Raw genomic sequence first — 21,194 nt, forward strand, 5'->3', positions numbered from 1 at the left:
AGGGCACTACAGGACCTATTCTTCAGAAGGCTATTACTCTCAAGAACAGGAAACATAGCTGACTTTCCTCCATAGAGAAACAGGGAGAGAGACTTAGACAAAATGAGAAAACAGAGAAATTTATCACAACTGAAGGAAAAGTATAAGGCCACAGCCAGAGATTTAAGTGAAAGAGATAAAAGCACAGTTGCAGTGCTGCCTACCTTGCAGGATTTTGTGAGGACTAAATGAGTGAAATTCATGTAAGGCCTGACATGGTAAGCACTTAATTAACAACAGTACCATTATTTTTTACTATTGAATTATTATCTTAATTATTCATTTAAATAATAAATAGTGTGTGGCAAAGAAACTGAGTCAGTAATAAAAAAAACTCCCAACCAACAAAACTCCAGGAACAGATGGCTTCACAGGCAAATTTTACCAAACATTTAAATAAGAGTCAATACCTATTTTTCTCAAACTATTCCGAAAGACAGAAAAGGAAGGAAAACTTCTATACTCTATAAGGCCAGCATTACCCTGGTACCAAAACCAGATGAAGACACCAGAAAAAAGGAGAAATGCAGGCCGATATCCTTGATGAAGATAGATGCAAAGTCCTCCACAAAATACTAACAAACCAAATCCAACAATGTATTAAAAAATATCATTCACCATGATCAAGTTGGATTTATTCCTGGGTTGTAAGGGTGGTTCACTCTTTGCAAATCAATGTGATCTGTCATATCACCAAGAGAAAGGTTAAAAACCATATGATCATTTCAATAGATGCAGAAAAAGCCCCTGACAAAGTACAACAGTGATTCATGATAAAAACCCTCAAACAAGAAGATTTAGAGGGAACATACCCCAACATAATAAAGGTATATATGAAAAACCCAGAATGAACATCATCTTTTTTTAAAGATTTTATTTATTTATTTGACAGAGAAAACAAGACAGCACAAGTAGGGGGAGCAGGAGAAGAGGAGGGAGAAGCAGGCTCCCCGCTGAGCAGGGAGCCCAATGTGGGGCCTCAATCCCAGGACCCTGGGATCATGACCTGAGCTTAAGACAGACGCTTAACCATCTGAGCCACCCAGGTGCCCCAACATCATCCTTAATGTAGAAAAACTGAGAGTTTTTTCCCAAAGATCAGGAAGAAGAAAAGGATGTCCACTTTCACCGCTTTTTTTCAATACAATACCAAAGTCCTAGCCACAGCAATCAGAAACAAAAAGAAAGAAAAGATATGCAAATCATTAAGGGAAAAGTAAAACTTTCACTCTTTGCAGATGACATGATATTATATATAGAAAACCCTGAGGATTCTATCAAAAGACTACTAGAACTATTAAATGAATTCAGTAAGGTCACAGGATACATAATCAATGTACAGAAATACGTTGCATTTCTATATAACAATAGCAGCAGAAAGAGAAATTAAGAAAACAATCCCATTTACAAATGCACCAAAAATAATAACATACCTAGGAATACACCTAACCAATGTGGTGAAAAACCTGTACTCTAAAAACTATAAAACACTGATGAAAGAAACTAAGAGGACACAGAAACGGAAAGACATTCCATGCTCATGGGTTGGGAGAACAAATATTGTTAAAATATCTATACTATCCAAAGAAATCTACACATTTAATGCAATCCCTATGAAAATATCAATGATATTTTTTGTAAAGCAGTTCTAAAAGGTGTATGGAACCAGAAAAGACCCCAAATAGCCAAAATAATCTTGAAAAAGAAAAGGAAAGCTGGAGGCATTACAATTCTGATTTCAAGTTATATTACAAAGCTGTAATAATCAAAACAGTATGGTACTGGCACAAAAATAGACAGGCAGATCAATGAAACAGAAAAGAAAAGCCAGGAATAAAACCACAACTATATGGTCAATTAATCTTCAACAAAGCAGGGAAGAATATCCAATGGGAAAAATACAGTCTCCTCAACAAGTGGTGTTGGAAAAACTGGACAGCTACATGCAAAAGAAAAATAATAGACCACTTTCTTATACCATAGACAAAAATAAATTCAAAATGGATTAAAGACCTAAATGTGAGACATGAAACCATAAAAATGCAAGAAAAGAACATAGGCAGTAACCTCTTTAACACTGGCTGTAGCAACATTTTTCTAGATATGTCTCCTGAGGTGAGGGAATCAAAAGCAAAAATAACCTATTGGGACTACATCAAAATAAAAATCTTCAGTGCAAGAAACAATCAACAAAACTAAAAGGTATCCTATGGAATGAAAGAAGATATTTACAAAGGACATCCTATAAAGGGTAGTATTCAAAATATATAAAGAACTCATAAAACTTAACACCCAAAAAACAAATAATCCAATTAAAAAGGGGCAGAAGACATGAACAGACATTTCTCCAAAGAAGACATCCAGATGGCCAACAGACACATGAAAAGATGTTTATCATCGTTTTCCATCAGGAAAAAGCATATCAAAACTACAATGAGATATCAACACACACCCATCAGAATGGCTAAAGTCAATAACACAGGAAACAACAACTGTTGGCCAGGATGTGGAGAAAAAGGAACTCTCATGCACTGTTAGTGGGAATGCAAACTGGTACAGCCACTGTCTAAAACAATATGGAGGTTCCTCCAAAAGTCAAAATAGGTCTACCCTATGACTCAGCAATCACACTATGAGGTATTTACCCACAGAATTCAAAAACACTAATTCAAATGGACACATGCAACCTTATGTTTATAGTAGCATTATTTTCAATTGCCAAATTATGGAAGTGGCCCAAGTATCCATCAATTGATGAATGGCAAAAGAAGCTGTGGTGTGTGTGTAAGTATATATATGTGTGTTTGTGTCTGTGTCAGTGTATATATATATAAAATGAATATTATTCAGCCATAAAAGAATGAAATATTATGAGATATTGCCATTTACAATGACATGGATAGAGGTAGAGAGTATAAGTGAAATAAGTCAGTCAAAGAAAGACAAATACATGTCATTTTACCATATGTCAGATTTAAGAAAAAAAAAAACAAAGGGAGAGAGATCAAGAAATCAAGAAACAGACTTTTAATTATAGAGAACTGATGGTTACCAGAGAGGAGATGTGTAGGGGGATGGGTTACATAGGTGATGGGGATTCAGGAGTGCACTTGTCATGATGAGCACTAAGTGATGTATGGAATTGTTGAGTCACTATATTGTACACCTGAAACTAATATAGCACTGTATGTTAATGAACTGGAATTAAAATAAAAACTTAAAAAGTAAGTAAACAAACAAGCATTTACTAAAGCTGAACTCAAAGGGGAATTTCTCATGTGAATGACATATAAAATCAAACTCCAAATGGCTTATCTATGCCACAGCATGGACTATTTGTTTCCAGAGAATTCCTTGAATATGTCAGCATCAAAAATTAGTGTGAAGCAGGCACTGAAAGAGAAGCCGAGTTCCAGTGAAGTATCTGATGGAAGCTTAGACTATTCCATAATTAAAGAAGCATCAAGAGATCCATAAATGCACAACTTAGCATACAAATTATACTTAGCAAAAATAATTAGAATAAATACATAAATTTTCATTCAATTCCTCAAAACCTGGCACCTGAAGACCTCAGTGTAATTTTCAGTAAATGTTCCTATTATTGTCTTAAAAATATAAATATATTATATGTTCTTATATATTAAAAGCATCAGAAGTGAGCAACACTCTACTATAGCTTATGATTTGATGGTGGAAACAATAATACAGATTTTAAATATTTCAAGAAAAATCCACTTTAAGTGTATTTAATGTGTATAGAGAATGAAAAATATCCTAATACCTTCTGAGATTAAAAATCATAGGGATTTTTTTTTGAGAAATGTCATGGAAAATAGCTTAAAAGAAGAAAAATTGGTAACTTTCAATAATATATGATGGAGTAAAGCCATGTTTATTTAACTCCTTTAAATAAAATAAATGATTAGTAAAAAAAAAAAGTGAGATGAAAATCCTGTTTGCAGTGAGACTAAACAAAGATACCTATAAATCTCACATCACAGCCTGTCAAAAATGCCTATCAGACATTGTGCCTCTTGGGTTAAATCAAGATGGATCTTAAAACTCAATACAATATTTCATAGTGCAAATAGCATGCATACTTTCCTAAAAGGTATGTATAGCACTTCTGAGCACCTCAATTTTTATCTTTTGCTTGGAAAAATTAGGTGAAAGGTGGGATAAGAAAATGAATAGAGTACTTGATAACCACTTCCATGCATGATACTAGAGAGAAGATCAACAGGGAAGGCGGAGTTAAAAGAAAGAAGTGTGCAGTGTAGTCATATTTATTTGCAAAGAATCTAACTCCCAAATCAAAAAATTTTATAAACATGAAAAGGGTGTATGGAGGGAAAACCTTCAATGGCTATTACCTGCTGACTCATTCAATGTATCAGAGGAAAACAATAAAACTGGATTTAGTTTTTCATTTTTTCACAATATATGTAAGTCAAATATACCTTAATCCTATGTGAATTATACCTCAAGAAAACTGAAGAAAAATTTAAGCTAAAAAAAATTAAACAAAATGCCTGTGAATTTCAGAAATGGCAGCCTCAACTTTTAGCCAGGTGATTTCTGTCCATTAACATATGATAAAATTTGAGGATAGATATGTCCCTAGGATACAAGATGTAGCAGATGATTTTATTATGCAACACTTTGGGGATAAACACATACTGAAAAGTGAAGAAAGCAGTGTTGGTTAGAGTGAGAAATTCAAATGTTATGCAGTCAATACAAAGGCATGAGCTGATCTCGAGGTGGGTTGGGAGCTGGAATGACCCTACAGAGTTGTGCCAAACTGGCACAAAGGATCAAGCTTTATGATCTGACATTTTCAATTATTGAGTGCTTTCAGAGACCAGGCTTCCCTCTTCACATGAGAGCAATTCCCAAAAGCTGGAGGAATGAGTACTTTATTCCTGAAGTTGATAGGTGTGGAAATAAATTCCCCATATGTTAACAAAAATAAATGTAAAACTGAATAGCAAGGTCAAAAGGAATAGAAAACAAATGACTCAGAATATATGAGTCCAATCATATTTGATGACTTCACTGAATTCACGTCTAAAGAAAGAGTCTGAAGGAAATTGAAATAAAATCAGTACACCATCTCCACAAGGGAAACATTAGGTTTATTCCTTATTGTTTCATAATAACATCTGGTACCAAAAAAACAACAGCACATCACTTACAATATTTTTAATTTAATCTTCCAGTGCTTGGACTTTTGTTTATCGTGTCTGCTTTATAAATGTTTATTTCTGAAGCTGATAATACCATGACTGTTCAGTAGGGAAGGGTATAATATGCTACAAGTTAAAGACATTTTAGGCAGGTGCCTGGGTGGCTCAGTCAGTTAAGTGTCTGCCTTCAGCTCAGGTCATGATCCCAAGGAACTGGATCCAAGTCCTGCATCTGGCACCTTGCTCAGTGGGGTCGGCTCCTCCCTCTCCCACTGTCCTTCCCCCAGCTTGTGCTCTTTCTTTCTCACTTTCTCTGAAATATATAAATAAAATATTTTAAAAAAAGACATTTTGCAAGACTGTTGAATCACAGATCTGTACCTCTGAAACAAAAAATGCAACATGTGTTAAGAAAAAAGAAAAAGAAGAAGATAACAGGAGAGGAAGAAAAGGGGAGTATGTCAGAGGGGGAGACGAACCATGAGAGATGATGGACTCTGAAAAACAAACTGAGGGTTCTAGAGGGGAGGGGGGGAGGGGGATGGGTTATCCTGGTGATGGGTATTGAGGAGGGCACGTTCTGCATGGAGCACTGGGTGTTATGAACAAACAATGAATCATGGAACACTGCACCAAAAACTAATGATGTAATATATGGTGATTAACATAACAATAAAAAATTAAAAAAAAAAAGAAGATAGCAGGAGGGGAAGAATGAAGGGGGGGAAATCGGAGTGGGAGACGAACCATGAGAGACGATGGACTCTGAAAAACAAACTGAGGCTTCTAGAGGGGAGGGGGGTGGGAGGATGGGTCAGCCTGGTGATGGGTATTAAAGAGGGCACGTTCTGCATGGAGCACTGGGTGTTATGCACAAACAATGAATCATGGAACACTACATAAAAAATTAATGAAATATGGTGATTAACATAACAATAAAAAATTAAAATTTAAAAAAGACATTTTTGGCACTTAATTGTGAAATGTATTTCTACTAGAACTCTCCAAAAGTCTTGGAGGTGCATAAAGGATGTGAATCGCTCTTTTGTTCTTAAAGCTGTAAATCATAAGGGTATTGAGATGTGTATTAAACACCACTACCAGAATGTAAACATGAAAATCATGTAACAACTTGCTTTTGAAAAACCTCTGGGAGCACAGTCAATTGGTCAAATATGAGCTCCTCCTGAGGCCTGGCACTGCACTTAGCATTTGACTTCTGCCCATTGCTTAACTGGATTATTTATTCTTTTCAGTGTTAATTCTGATGAGTTCTTTATAGATTCTGGATACTAGCCCTTTATCCAACATGTCATTTGCAATTATCTTCTCCCATTCAGTAGGTTGCCTTTTAGTTTTGTTGTTTCCTTCACTGTACAGAAGATTTTAATCTTGATGAGGTCCTAATAGTTTACTTTTGCTTTTTTTCCCATGCCTCCAGAGATGTGTGTAGTAAGAAGTTGCTGTGGCCAAGGTCAAACAGGTTGCTGCCCGTTATCTCCTCTAGGATTTTGATGGATTCCTGTCTCACATTTAGGACTCTCATCCATTTTGAATTTATTTTTGTGTATGGTGTAAAAAAGTGGTCCAGTTTCATTCTTCTGCATGTTACTGTCCAGTTTTCCCAACACCATTTACTGAAAAGTCTTTTTTCTATTGGATATTCTTTGCTGCTTTGTCAAAGATTACTTGACCACAGAGTTGGGGGTCCATTTCTATGGGTTCCCTATTCTGTTCCATTGGTCTATGTGTCTATTTTTGTGCCAGTACCATACTGTCTTGATGATTACAGCCTTATAATACAGCTTGATGTCTGGGATTGTGATGCTTCCTCTTTGTGTTTTTCAACCTCCCTTTGGCTATTCAGGGTCTTTTCTGGTTCCACACAAATTTTAGGATGGTTTTGTTCTACTTCTGTGAAAAACGCTCATGTTATTTTGATTGGGATTGCATTGAATGTGTAGATTGCTTTGGGTAGTATAGACATTTTAACAATATATTTGTTCTTCCAATCCAAGAGCATGGAATGTTTTTCCATTTCTTTGTGTCAAATCAATTTCTTTTATCACTGTCATATACTTTTCAGAGTACAGGTCTTTTACCTCTTTGGTTAGGTGTATTCCTGGGTATCTTATGGGTTTTGGTTCAATTGTAAATGGGATCAAATCCTTGATTTCTCTTTCTGCTACTTCATTATTGGTGTATAGAAATGCAACAGATTTTTTTATATTGATTTTATATCCTGCAACTTTGCTGAATTCATATCTCAGTTCTAGCAATTTTTTGGTGGAGTCTTACAGGTTTTCTACATAGAGTATCACGTCTTTCACTTTGCAACGAGTGAAAGTTTGACTTCTTCCTTCTGATTTGGATGCTTATTTCTTTTTGTTGTCTGATTGCTGAGGCTAGGACTTCCAGTACTATGTTGAACAAAAATGGTGAGAGTGTACATCCCTATCATGTTTCTGACCTTAGGGGAAAAGTTCTCTGTTTTTCCCCATTGAGGATGATATTAGCTGTGGATCTTTCAAATATGGCCTTCATGATGTTGAGGTATGTTCCTTCTATCCCTACTTTCTTGAGGGTTTTAATCAAGAAAGTCTGCTGTAGTATGTCAAATGCTTTTTCTGCATCATATAGATGAGGATCTATATGATGCAGAATTGAGAGGATCATATAGTTCTTATCCTTTCTTTTATTAATGTGGTATGACAGGTTGATTGATTTGTGGATATTAAGCCACTTCTTTATCCATTTACCTATGGATGGACACTTGTTCAGCTTCGATAACTTGGCTATTGTAAATAATGCTGCAAAAAAACACATAGGAATGCATGTATCCCTTTGAATTAATGTTTTTGTATTTTTTGGGTAAATACTCAGTAGTGCAATTGCTGCATCATAGGGTAGTTTTATTTTTAACTTTTTGAGGAACCTCCATACTGTTTTCCACAGTGGGCACACCAGTTTTCATTCCCACCAATAGTACACAAAGATTCCTTTTTCTCCACATCCTTCTCAAGATTTGTTTCTTGTGTTTTTGATCTTACCCATTTTGACTGGTATAAAGTGACATCTCATTGTGGTTTTGATTTTCATTTCCCTAAAGACAAGAGATGTTGATACGATCCAGCAATTATACTACTGGGTATTACCAAAAAGATACAAATGTAGGGATCCGAAGGGGTATGTGCACCCCAATGTTTATAGCAGCAATGTCCACAATAGCCAAACTGTGGAAAGAGCCCAGATGTCCATTGACAGATGAATGGATAAAGAAGATGTGGTATATATACACAATGGAATATTATGCAGTCATCAAAAGGAATGAGATTTTGCCATTTGCAATGACGTGGATGGAACTGGAGGGTGTTATGCTGAGTGAAATAAGTCAATCAGAGAAAGACATGTATCATATGACCTCACTGATATGAGGAATTCTTAATCTCAGGAAACAAACTGAGGGTTGGTGGAGTGGTGGTGGGGTGGGAGGGATTGGGTGGCTGGGTGATAGACATTGGGGAGGGTATGTGCTCTGGTGAGCGCTGTGAATTGTGCAAGACTGTTGAATCACAGATCTGTACCTCCGAAACAAATAATGCAATATACGTTAAGAAAAAAAAAAGAAGAAGAAGATAGCAGAAGGGGAAGAATGAAGGGGAGTAAATCGGAGGGGGAGATGAACCATGAGAGATGATGGACTCTGAAAAACAAACTGAGGGTTCTGGAGGGGAGAGGTTGGGGGATGGGTTAGCCTGGTGATGGGTATTAAAGAGGGCATGTTCTGCGTGGAGCACTGGGTGTTATGCACAAACAATGAATCATGGAACACTACATCAAAAACTAATGATGTAATGTATGGTGATTAACATAACAATACAAAATTTAAAGAAAAAAAGGTAAGAGATGTTGAGTTTTTCATGTCTGTGGACCATTTGTATCTCTTCTTTGGGAAAATGTATGTTTATGTCTTCTGCCCATTTTTAAATTGGACTATTTGTGTTATTTTGGTGTTGAGTTGTATAAGTACTTTATATATTTTGGAGCCAACCCTTTAATAGATATGTCATATGTAAAGATCTCCCATTCAGTAGGTTGCCCTTTATTTTTGTTGATTATTTCCTTTGCTGCACAGAAGCTTTTTATTTCAATGTAGTTCTGATAGTTTATTTTTGCTCTTATTTCCCTTGCCTTAGGAGAAATATCTAGAAAAAATGTTTCTATGGCTGATGTCAGAGAAATTACTGCCTGTGGTCTCTTCTAGGATTTGTCTGGTTTCAGGTCTCACATTTATGTCTTTAATCAATTTTGAGATTAATGCTGTGTATGGTATAAGAAAGTCACCCAGTTTCATTCTTTTCCATGTGGCTGCCAGTTTTCCCAATACATTTGCTGAAGACACTGTGCTTTTCTTTTTCTTCTTCTTCTTTTTTTTTTTTTTGTTTATTTATTTGTGTGTGAGAGAGAGAGAGCATGGGAGAAGAGGAGGAGGGAGAGAATCTCAAGCAGACTCCCCACAGGGCATGGAACCCAACACGGGCTTCAATCCCACAACCCAGATATCGTGACTTGAGCCAAAAGCAAGAGTCAGTCATGTAACCAAAGGAGCCACCTAGGTGCCCCAACACTGCCCTTTCCCCATTGCATATTCTTGTCTCCTTTGTAGACGATTAATTTATCAAAATTGAGAGCTTATTTTTGGGCTCTTTATTCTGTTCCATTGATCTATGTGTCTATTTTTGCGAGTACTACAGCTATGTAGTATATATTGAAATCTGGGATTGTGTTACCTCCAGTTTTGTTCTTCTTTTTCAAGCTTGCTCTGGTATTCAGGATCTTTGCGGTTTGGCACAAAATTTAGGATTATTTGTTCTAGTTCTGTGAAAAATGCTGTCAGTATTCTGTTAGAGATTGCATTAAATCTGTACATTGCTTATGGTACATTGCTTTGGCCAGTATAACAGTATTTGTTTTTTTCCAATCCATGAGCATGGAATATCTTTTCATTTGTCTGTGTCATCTTCAATTTCTTTCATCAATCTTTAATAGTTTTCAAAGTACAAGATTTTGACCTCCTCCTAGATGCTTTATTATTTGTGGTGCAACTGTAAATGAGATGATTTTCTTAATTTCTCTTTATGCTACTTAATTATTAGTATATAAAATGCAACAGATTTCTGTACAATGGTTTTGTATCCTGCAACCTTACTGAATTCTTCTATGTGTGTTCTGCTGATTTAGGATAGAATGTTCTGAATATATCTCACAGATCCATCTGGTCCAATGTGTCATTTGTAACTACTGTTTCCTTGTTGATTTTCTCTTGGATGATCTCTCCAATAATGTTTGTGGGCTATTAAAGTCCTCTACTGTTATTGTATTACTATCAATTAATTCCTTTATGTTTGTTATTAGCTGCTTTATGTATTTGGGTGTTCTAATTCTGGTGCATAAATATTTATAATTGTTGTATCTTCTTGTTTGTTCATTGCCTTTATGATTATGTAGTGTCCATCTTTGTCTCTTTTTACAAGTTTTTTAAGACTCTTTTGTCAGATATAAGTATTGCTACACCAGCTTTCTTTTCACTTCAATTTGCATGATAAATGCTTTTCCATCCTTTCATTTTTCAATCTGCATGTGTCTTTAGGTCTGAAATGAGCCTCTTATATGCAGCATATAGATAGGTCTTGCTTTTTTATCCATTCGGTCACCCTATGTCTTTTGATTGAAGCATTTAGTCCATTTATATTGAAATTAATTAGTTATATATATGTAGTTACTGCCATTTTTTACTTGTTTCATGGTTGTTTTTGTAGTTCTCTCCCTGTTCCTTCCTTCTCTTGCTCTCTTCTCTCACAATTTGCTGACTTTCTTAAAGATATACTTGGATTCCTTTCTCTTTATCTGTTGCATATCTATTACCAGTTTTTATTTGTAGTTAACATTAGGTTTTTGTATAACATCATTTTTTTTCAGTTTGTGTTTAACATCTTATGCATATACTGGTCTACATTAAGTTGATGATCGCTAAAAATTGAACCCATTCTTCATTGTTCTCCCCTCCCACTGTTTTAGGTAAACGGTATCATCTTTTACATCCTTTTATTTTGTCAATCCCTTGACTGATCTTCATAGGTACACTTTATTTTATAGCTTTTTGCTTCCTACTTTTCTTACTTGTATTTATGATCTTTCCTTTGCACTCAAAAAGAGTCCCTTTTAATGTTTGTTGTAGGGTTGGTTTAGTGGTCATGAATTCCTTCAACTTTCATTTGTCTGAGAAACTCTATCTCTTCTTCTATTCTGAATGATAGCCATGCTGGATAAGTATTCTTTATTGCAGTTTTCTTTCTTTCAGCATTTTGAATATATCATACTCCTTTCTTCATTATCTCCATTTCCCTTAGGTCTTTTGCTGTGATTTTGCCCTATTCTTTCACTAGGTATGTATTTCTCTGTCTCATTTTGTCTAACTCTCTATGTCTGTTTTTATGTGTTAGGAAAGTCAGTTACATCTCCTGCTCTTGGAAGCAGTGGCATTATGAAGAAGAGGTCCTACAGTGCCCTGTAGAGCAATGTCCACTATTCATCAGAACCTGGCACTTCAGGCGTGTCTCCTAAGTGCACTGCATGCACCCTGTTGTTGTGGCTGCACTGCTTTTGCTTTCTATCCAGTCATCTGCAATGTCTCTCTTTGCTTGTTATGGGCAGGGTTTGGTCCCAGTGTAGAGCTGCCTTGTCGTGGGTCAGACCCAGCATTTGCCAGAGATGCAGTAGCATGGAACTACAGGGCACTTTCCCAATTTTGTCCCCTGAGAAGCTTTTGTTGGTTGCCATGCATGGAGTCAGACCAGATATCTGCCCCCAGCCCACTTATGGGGCCAGAGTAGGACTTGTTTGTGTGGTTATCTTCCCCTCTTCCCAGGGTTCAAGTCATTTGTAGTGCTGCTGGCTTCTGTTGTGGCTGTTTGACACTGTCAAGCTTGTGGTACTGCTTTGGATGGGGTCCAGCTATGAGCATACTGGAGATGGCAAGTCTACAGGAGAATGTGGGGGTGGGATGCGCAGTGTTCACAAAGTTTGAGCAGGTCTGTTGAGGGAGGGGAACTGGAGCTACTTTAGAAAACTCCTGCGTGAAGACATGAACAGACATTTTTCCAAAGAAGACATCCAAATGGCCAACAGACACATGAAAAAGTGCTCAACATCGCTCGGCATCAGGGAAATCCAAATCAAAAGCTCAATGAGATACCACCTCACACCAGTCAGAATGGCTAAAATTAACAAGTCAGGGAACGACAGATGTTGGCGGGGATGTGGAGAAAGGGGAACCCTCCTACACTGTTGGTGGGAATGCAAGCTGGTGCAACCACTCTGGAAAACAGTATGGAGGTTCCTCCAAAAGTTGAAAATAGAGCTACCTTATGACCCAGCAATTGCACTACCGGGTATTTACCCCAAAGATACAAATGTAGGGATCCGAAGGGGTACGTGCACCCCAATGTTTCTGGCAGCAATGTCCACAATAGCCAAACTGTGGAAAGAGCCAAGATGTCCATTGACAGATGAATGGATAAAGAAGAGGTGGTATATACACACAATGGAATATTATACAGCCATCAAAAGGAATGAGATCTTGCCATTTGCAAGGACGTGGATAGAACTGGAGGGTGTTATGCTTAGTGAAATAAGTCAATCAGAGAAAGACATGTATCATATGACCTCACTGATATGAGGAATTCTTAATCTCAGGAAACAAACTGAGGGTTGCTGGAGTGGGGGGGTGGGAGGGATGGGGTGGCTGGGTGATAGACATTGGGGAGGGTATGTGCTATGGTGACCACTGTGAATTGTACAAGACTGATGAATCACGGATCTGTACTTCTGAAACAAATAATGCAATATATGTTAAGAAAAAAAAGAAGAAGAAGATAGCAGGGGGGGAAGAATGAAGGGGAGTAAGTTGGAGGGGGAGACGGACCATTAGAGACGATGGACTCTGAAAAACAAACTGAGGGTTCCAGAGGGGAGGGGGGTGGGGGGATGGGTTAGCGTGGTGATGGGTATTAAAAGGGCACATTCTGCATGGAGCACTGGGTGTTATGCACAAACAATGAATCATGGAACACTACATCAAAAACTAATGATGTAATGTATGGTGATTAACAAAACATCAAAAAATTATTAAAAAAATAAAATAAAATAGAACTAATACCTAAAAAAAAAAAAGAAAAAAGAAAACTCCTGCTGCAGGGCTTGATGGGGCAGGGCATGAGTGTCAGCAAGGTCCATGCTTGTCCCCTGCATGAGAGGACCTGCAGCCACTGGCAAGTTGCAGGCCAGATTGGAGGGGACGGATCCACACAAAAGCATGGGGGCTAGGCATACAGTGTCAGCAAGGTGTGTGCAGGAGGAGACCTGAAACTAAGGTATGGCTAAACAGAGTATGTCTGCAGGAAAACACATGGGTGGGTTGTTAGCAAGTCAGGTAGCCAGTGTTGGCACAACACTGGTCCCAGCAGGTGTGTGTGTCTGGAGGGGAGATGGTGCCTGCCATGTTCTTTGTTCCTGAAGGATTCTTCCAAAGATCCCTGCCCCTCCTGCACATGCTCTGAGATTAATAAACATATTTCCCTCCTTTATACTCCAGGAGTTTTTTCAAACAGCTGTTTCTATGTTGTATCTATGCAGGGCCATTTGTTGGGCTGTCTCTTTAAGATTGGACTCAGTTTCCTCTTACCCTACCAGCTCTCCCAGAGCCAAGCCCACTGAGTTTTAAAGTTCTAGGTGTAAAACCCTGGCGATTGAAAGAATGTATGAAATTCAGCCCCTCTAGTTTTCAAAGCCAAATGTTATGGGATTTCATCTTCTAAGTGTGGGCTCCCTGGAGTAAGAGTTTGTTTCTCTCCCCTCTCTGAGCCTGTGGCTCCCTCCTTACCACAAACATCCCAGTGGTTGCCTTTAGCTCCCCACTGTGTCTCTACCCTTCCTGTCCTCTTCATTGTGGCCTCTTCTCTCCATTTAGCTGTGAAGAGTTTGTTCTGCCAGTCTTTGGGTCATTTTCTGGATTATTTATACTGATGTGTCTGTTATCCAGTTGTATCTGTGGTACAAAGTGAGCTTAGGGTCCTTCTATTCTGCCATCTTCCCCCAAACTCCAATATTTACAATCTTTTAAAGAAGAAAGTTCTGTCACAAGAACTTTATTTCCACCTATATGTTTTTCACAATTGAGATTTAACATTAAGATGTAATGTGATAGGAAGCTCTCTACCACCCATGAACCCAGCTTTAAAAAAACAAAAAATTAAAAGCTGTAATCTATAGAGCTAACAGATGAATAAAAAAAGCTCAGAAACAGAAAAGTTATGGTTGGTATGAATGAACTACAGTAAACACTGAAGACCAACTTAAGTATACAGGCAATTAAGAATTTAAGTCCAAAGCTATGAGAATAATATTTAAAAAGAAGCTAGAAATGTTATGAATCTTGAAAGTGTAAAATGAGGAAAAGCAGGAGGGAAAATGGATGAGGAAATTTACTTCACTTTTCCATCTTTCACGTTAAGAACTTTCCACCAAGAGAGATAAAAGAAGACAAAATAAAAATTTAACCCATGTATGTATTTAATGCAAATATGTAAAATCAAGGAACTCAAAATGATTATACATTTAAAAATTGGGCCTACTCATAAAAGGGGAGAGTAAGCAAAATTAAAAATAAATCAGAAGATCACAAAAAAAGCATATAATCTAAAAGGATATTATAACTGATAATTTCATCAAACTACACAAACTGTACATGAAGGAAATACTAAAAGAAATAGATTGAAACAGGGGCACTGGGTGGTTCAGTCAGTAAGCTTCTGCCTTTGGCTCAGGTCACGATCTCATGAGTTGTGAGACTGAGCCTCACATTGGGCTCCACACTCAAGGGGGAGTCTGCATGAGGATTCTCTCTCTCTGACCCTCCCCCTGCTTGTGCATGCTCTCTCTCTAATAAATAGTCTTAAAAAAAAGAAATAGATTGAAACACAATAGCGTTTAACTCATTTTTTATCCCCTTGACAACTGAACATAAAATAAAGATACAAAGCTTGAATGATGATTAATATTATCTATATAATAGATGGAAAGAGAGATGGGTTTATATAAGTATTTTGCTCTAATATCAATAGATCATTTTTCTAAGATAAATGTTAATTTATTTTATAACCTTATATTTTAATAATATAATTTTAATAAATAAATTGTGTAAATTCTTTTTTTGCATTTTTTAATTTTATTATGTTATGTTAATCACCATACATACATCATTAGTTTTTGATGTAGTGTTCCATGATTCATTGTTTGCATATAATAGCCAGTGCTCCATTCAATATATGCCCTCTTTAATACCCATCACCAGGCTACCCCATCCCCCCAGTTAGATAAGCTCTTTCTATGAAAGACATAAATCCTAGAAACAAAATGGAAACAACTAATAAATTATGAAAAAAAATGTTAAACGTGTACACAACAAAACCTCAGTCTCATTAACAAAGGTAAAATGTGAATGCAAATCTGATTTAAAATATATATTATATATGTAAATCATATATTGACAAAAGTCTATTTTTTGTTAACAAAAAATCTTTTTTGAAATGACCAAAACTTAGACACAAAAAAATTGTCAAAGGAAATAAACAGCATTGCCTAGGAAATGAATTACAACAGTCAACTGACCTATAACTAAAGAAATACAAATCCAAATACTTCTGGATAAATGTCAAGAAATATTAGTATACAAAAACTCTCATGCACCCTAAGAGAAACTGTGATTTGTATAATAATTTTGAAAAGCATTTTATCTATCCTTCTACTTACCTATCTACCATCTATCTGTATGTACATAGAGAATAGAGACTATAGAAGTAACACAAAGTACATATGAGAATATTAAAAAACATACCTTTTGACATATATAAGTTCTACTGTTGAATACATATGATATACTCATACAACTGTGCAAAGATATAAGTACAAGATGTTTACTGCACTCTTTGTAATTATACAAACTCAAAATAAGGACATTTTAACCAAGTATTGCTAAATAAATTAATGCATTACCATATGATGGTGTGCTCTGCAGATCTGAGAATGAGGTAGCAAGAAATATTTGAGTAGTATGTCACATTTTTCTACTGCAAAATCCCCCTTTATATTTAATAAATATCTTGGGAAAAATACCTATGATAACATGCAAATATCCTGTTTCTCCCCAAAGAGGGAAACATATTTGTTGACTAGAGTATAGTATTTTTATACATTTCTTATTGTTTTTAGCCTTACAATATGCAGTCAAAATATCACCTTCCTAAGTTAATTATGTTAATTCTGCTCTTCCCTACCCCTTTCAGTGTTAGGTTAGTTAGGTTAGTGATCTGTAATACCATTAGACTAATTTGTTATAGTTGGTATTCCATTTAAGTTCAAGAAATATTGTGAAATTGCAGTTTGTCTAGGTTTTTCCTTTTCCATACTTGGGAGTGACACTTTTTGCACCTCTCTACATTCCCAAGTGAAAACTAGAAGTTCTGATCTGTATTACCTTTCCGGTGAAATTTTCCTTTTAATATGAATAAAACACAAATAACTAAATCTCAAACAATCCCCAACTCATGAACATATTTCTAATGCAATTATCAAACTGAATTTTCAGGAAGAGACAAAATTCTAAGTATATGGCATAGATGTCCTTGATTCCTTATAGTGAGACTTTGGTTTGCAAGTTTCCACAATTTGATTTGAGTTACTCAGCCACATTTCAAATGCCATTCTTAGCTTCCTTTATTGCCCTTTGGGCTCTCAATGATTCTCTCAACATGGTTGTGCCTATATCAGCCTTGGTAATTACCCAAGCTTTTTTGAGTTAAAATAAAGAAAACAGTAATTGAATGAATATAGTTCTATTTTGGCCTACGGTGAACTTAGTTCTCTTTGTAAGTGTCTTTACCATTCATTCTACGGCTGCATTCAACTTGTTAACTAATGTGAAGCTTTAGGGAAGAATTTCTAAGATGTCTGGAGAATCAATGCCAGTGATTCTAAATCAAGTTGCACTGAGTTCATTTTAACTATAACTTACAGATTTCCAAAATGTATAGTAGTATATTATATAAGGACAGATTTTCTTCTGTATTTAGGTTTCACTGTCATTCATAAAACACACATAGTACTGTACTATCAATAGAACGATTTGAAACACCTGACAACTGTTGAACAAACACAGTAATTCATTAAAACCTTGGGGAAGTTTTCTCTTCTGCACTATGAATAGCTTTTCTTTTACTCCTGCACAGAATGCTAATGCAGAAAGCCTGTGATCAAAGTGTACTGGAGATGTGCTTTTAGGACAAGGAGTCACTCCACATTGGTGTTTCTGTTTGATTCTTTTGTTCAGTAAGAATGCCACTTGCAGTAGAAGTATACACAGAGAGGGAGAAAGTGACAATTCTGAACAAGGAAATCAAGCAAGCTTGAGATACTTTCTGATATTTTGATAAATCTAAGAGGTTTTCCTTTGCAGCCCAGCCTTTGCTATAATATCCTTTCTCTACTGTGGGTGAAGTGACTGGCTGGACAGATACAGCCTCTCTTTCTAGCTGGCAGGAATGTTCCTAGAAGTTGACAAGCAGCCCACACAATGTGGCTTTTACTCTTTATTACCGAAGACAGGCTGAAAATGCATTGCTTGCTCTGGTGCTCATTGTTGCAGCTATTGCTAATGAGGTGCTTTTTTTCTCCTTTCTTTTTTTTTTTTTCATAACTAAGTGAGACTCTAGATGTCCTGTGACAAATCACAAATGTGGTTGTTTTTTTCAGGTGTGAATCTAAATATTTCTATCAGACCTGTCTGGAATGATCTTTAATTTTAAATGCCTCTATTTTGCATGTGTGTACTACTGATGCTACACTTTACACTTTAACATTATTTCTAAATGCTTTTTAGGAACATTTAACTCTCATTTAGTCCTACTTGAGATGAAAAAAGTATATTTAAATTAAAAATTAGTCTACCTTCTTAATATATCAATCTGATATTTTATTTCATCTGTAAAATGGAAGTCTTACATGAAATGATATTTAATTTGAAATGATGTTTTCAAATATTACTTAATAAAGTGAACAATTTTCATAATAATAGAAACAGATTAAAAAACAAAAATGTGATGTGATCTCAGTTCTGTAAAGCCATAGGTACCTCTACTTATATTTCAAAATGCTAATAGTTGGAACCAAATAGACAGTCCAGAAATAGACCCAAAGATGTATGGTCAATTATTTTACATAAAGAATTCAAGATAATTCAAAGGAGTAAGGACAGTCTTCTCAACAATGGTGCCAGATCAACTGGACATCTACATGCCCAAAATTAAATAATAAAGTTAAAGAAACCTTGATAACATACCATATAAAAAATTAACTCAAAATGTATCATAGACTTAAATATAAAACCTAAAACCATAAAACTTATGGAAGAAACTAGGAGAAAATCACTAAGACCTTGGGTTGATCAAAGATTTCTTAGATATGATGTAAAGAGCACAAACTTACATATAAAAGATTATTAAATTAGATTTCATCAAGATTTAAAAATTTGCTCTTGGAAAGATATTGTTTAGAAAATGAAAAGACAAGTCACAGTTTGGAAGAAAATATTACAAAATGATAATATATACAGAACACTCAAAACTCAATATAAAAACCCAATGAAAGATGGGCATAAGATTTTCATAGACATTTCACCAAAGATATATATACAAGATGGCACAGGAGCATGTGAAAACATGCTGACAACACCATTAGTCATTAGGAAAACAAAAATTAAAACCACAATAAGATACCACTATATATATACTAGAAGGGCTCAAATTAAGAGAAAAAAAAAACGATTATACAAAATGGTGGCAAGGGTGCAGGGCAACTGCCATGCTAATATACTGCTGTTGGGAATGCAAAAGGCTATAGCCATTTTGGAACAAAGGTATATCTCCAAACAAAAATTTATACATGAAGGTTCTTAGAAACTTTATTCCTGAATGCCAGAAATGTAAAACAAAGCAGTGTCCATCAACTGGAAACAGATGAACAAACTGTAGCATATCCATACATGGAATTCTACTTAGCAATAAAAAGAATAAACTATATTCCTTTCAAAAGCATTATGCTCAATAAAATAAGCCAGACCTAAAAAGTCTGCACTCTGTATGGTTCTGTTTATATGGCATTCTGGAAAAAGCAAAATTTTAGGAACAACAATTAGATCAGTGGTTGACAGGGCCCAAGGTATGTGATGGAAATGAACATGAAAGGATTCAAGGAAATTTTGGAGTGATTAGAATACTCTATAGTGATAGTTCCATGATTTATAAATTTGTCAAAATTCATAGAAGAGTACATCTGAAAAGGGTGAATTGTGTAAAAATTAGACCTCAATAAACCAAAAAAGTCAATATTACTTATTTTTGATCATCAAATTTTCCTCTATTTGCTGTTTTATAATTTCCAATGTTTTCCTAATATTGTAGCATTTTAGTATTGGAAAATTACATTTTTCTTACTATTGTAAATCAATTTGGAGGGAAGAGTCTAATGCAAGCTTTGTAGTATTGGCTGCTAGTCTAACATATTTTCTACAGATAAACAACATAAGTGAAAATTTTCTTTGGAAGAATTCAGAATCTGTATTTTGAAGCAACTGAATAGAGATACTACAATGCAGAAAAGAAGGATCCACCAAGGCCTATCTATGAGCCATTAGAAATCTCTTCTTCATTTCCTCTCGTTCTAAATGAGTACTGTAATAACCCCTTGTGATTTTTAAATAAGGCTAATTTTTAGAATAAAAAACATGGATACTACTGTTGAAGTGATGATGTTATTTGAGAATCAAAACTTTTCCCCAGAGAAATGGCCCTTGGTAATCATTACAGGGACAATCACTCTTTCAGGCTCCTGGAGTAGTGTCAGGAGTCTCAAACTCAAATGAGTACGGAAACCATTCAGGCAACAGTAATTGGTGAAGCCAACTTGGTGTAATACGATAGGCAGTTTGAAAAATAAGACATGGCCCTTGGAGAACATGTCCCCTATAAACGTCCACATTGAAAATTTTAAACACACTGTAGCTGAAAAAAAAGATTTCTTGTTAACATTGCCACCTGGAGGCTCTAGATTTGTGCATCACAAATAAAAGCACAGGAATCCCTTCTTTACTTTTTATGAGCTGGTTGATCAGAAAATAGATTTCATTGTCTAAATGAGAAATTTTTTCCTTGAAAGGCAATTTAAATTTTTTATCAAATTCATACAAATCATTCAGTGAAAAAAGTATCCATAGATAAAAGAAGAAACCACAAGGGAAACAGCAAAACATTTTGAATGAAACAAAAACAAAAACTTTATAATTTATGAGATGCAGCTAGAGTAGTGCTTAAAGGAAATCCAAGTTTTTCAGTGCTTAGATTAACAAATAAAAGATAAAAGCAAAAGAGAAAAGATCTCTAAACAAAAGCTTAAGCGTTCATCTTAAGAAACTAACATAAGGAGAGCAAACAACTCAAATTAAACAGAAAGAAGAAAATAAAGATTAAAGCAGAAATCAACAAAATCAAAAGCTAGAAAAAAAATAGAGAAAATCAATGAATTCAAAAGTTGATTCTTAAAGATTAATAAAATTGATAAACTTTAGACTGAGCAAGAAAAGAAAAGAAAAATGACAAATTTTTAAACTGATAATGAAAGAGGGGGGCATTGTTCCTGAGCTACAGAAAATAAAAGGATTATAGGAGAGTATGTGTACAGCTTTATGCCAACAAATTAGATAACTGATGAAATGGACAAATTTCTAGAGAGACAGAACTGCTAAAAATGACTTGATAAAATGGAGACTCCGAATAAATCTGTACCAGTAAAGAA

The sequence above is a fragment of the Callorhinus ursinus genome, unplaced genomic scaffold (assembly GCF_003265705.2).
Source record: "Callorhinus ursinus isolate GAN/ISIS: 27379988/994484 unplaced genomic scaffold, GSC_fseal_2.0 scaffold25, whole genome shotgun sequence".
In the NCBI taxonomy this organism is placed as follows: domain Eukaryota; kingdom Metazoa; phylum Chordata; class Mammalia; order Carnivora; family Otariidae; genus Callorhinus; species Callorhinus ursinus.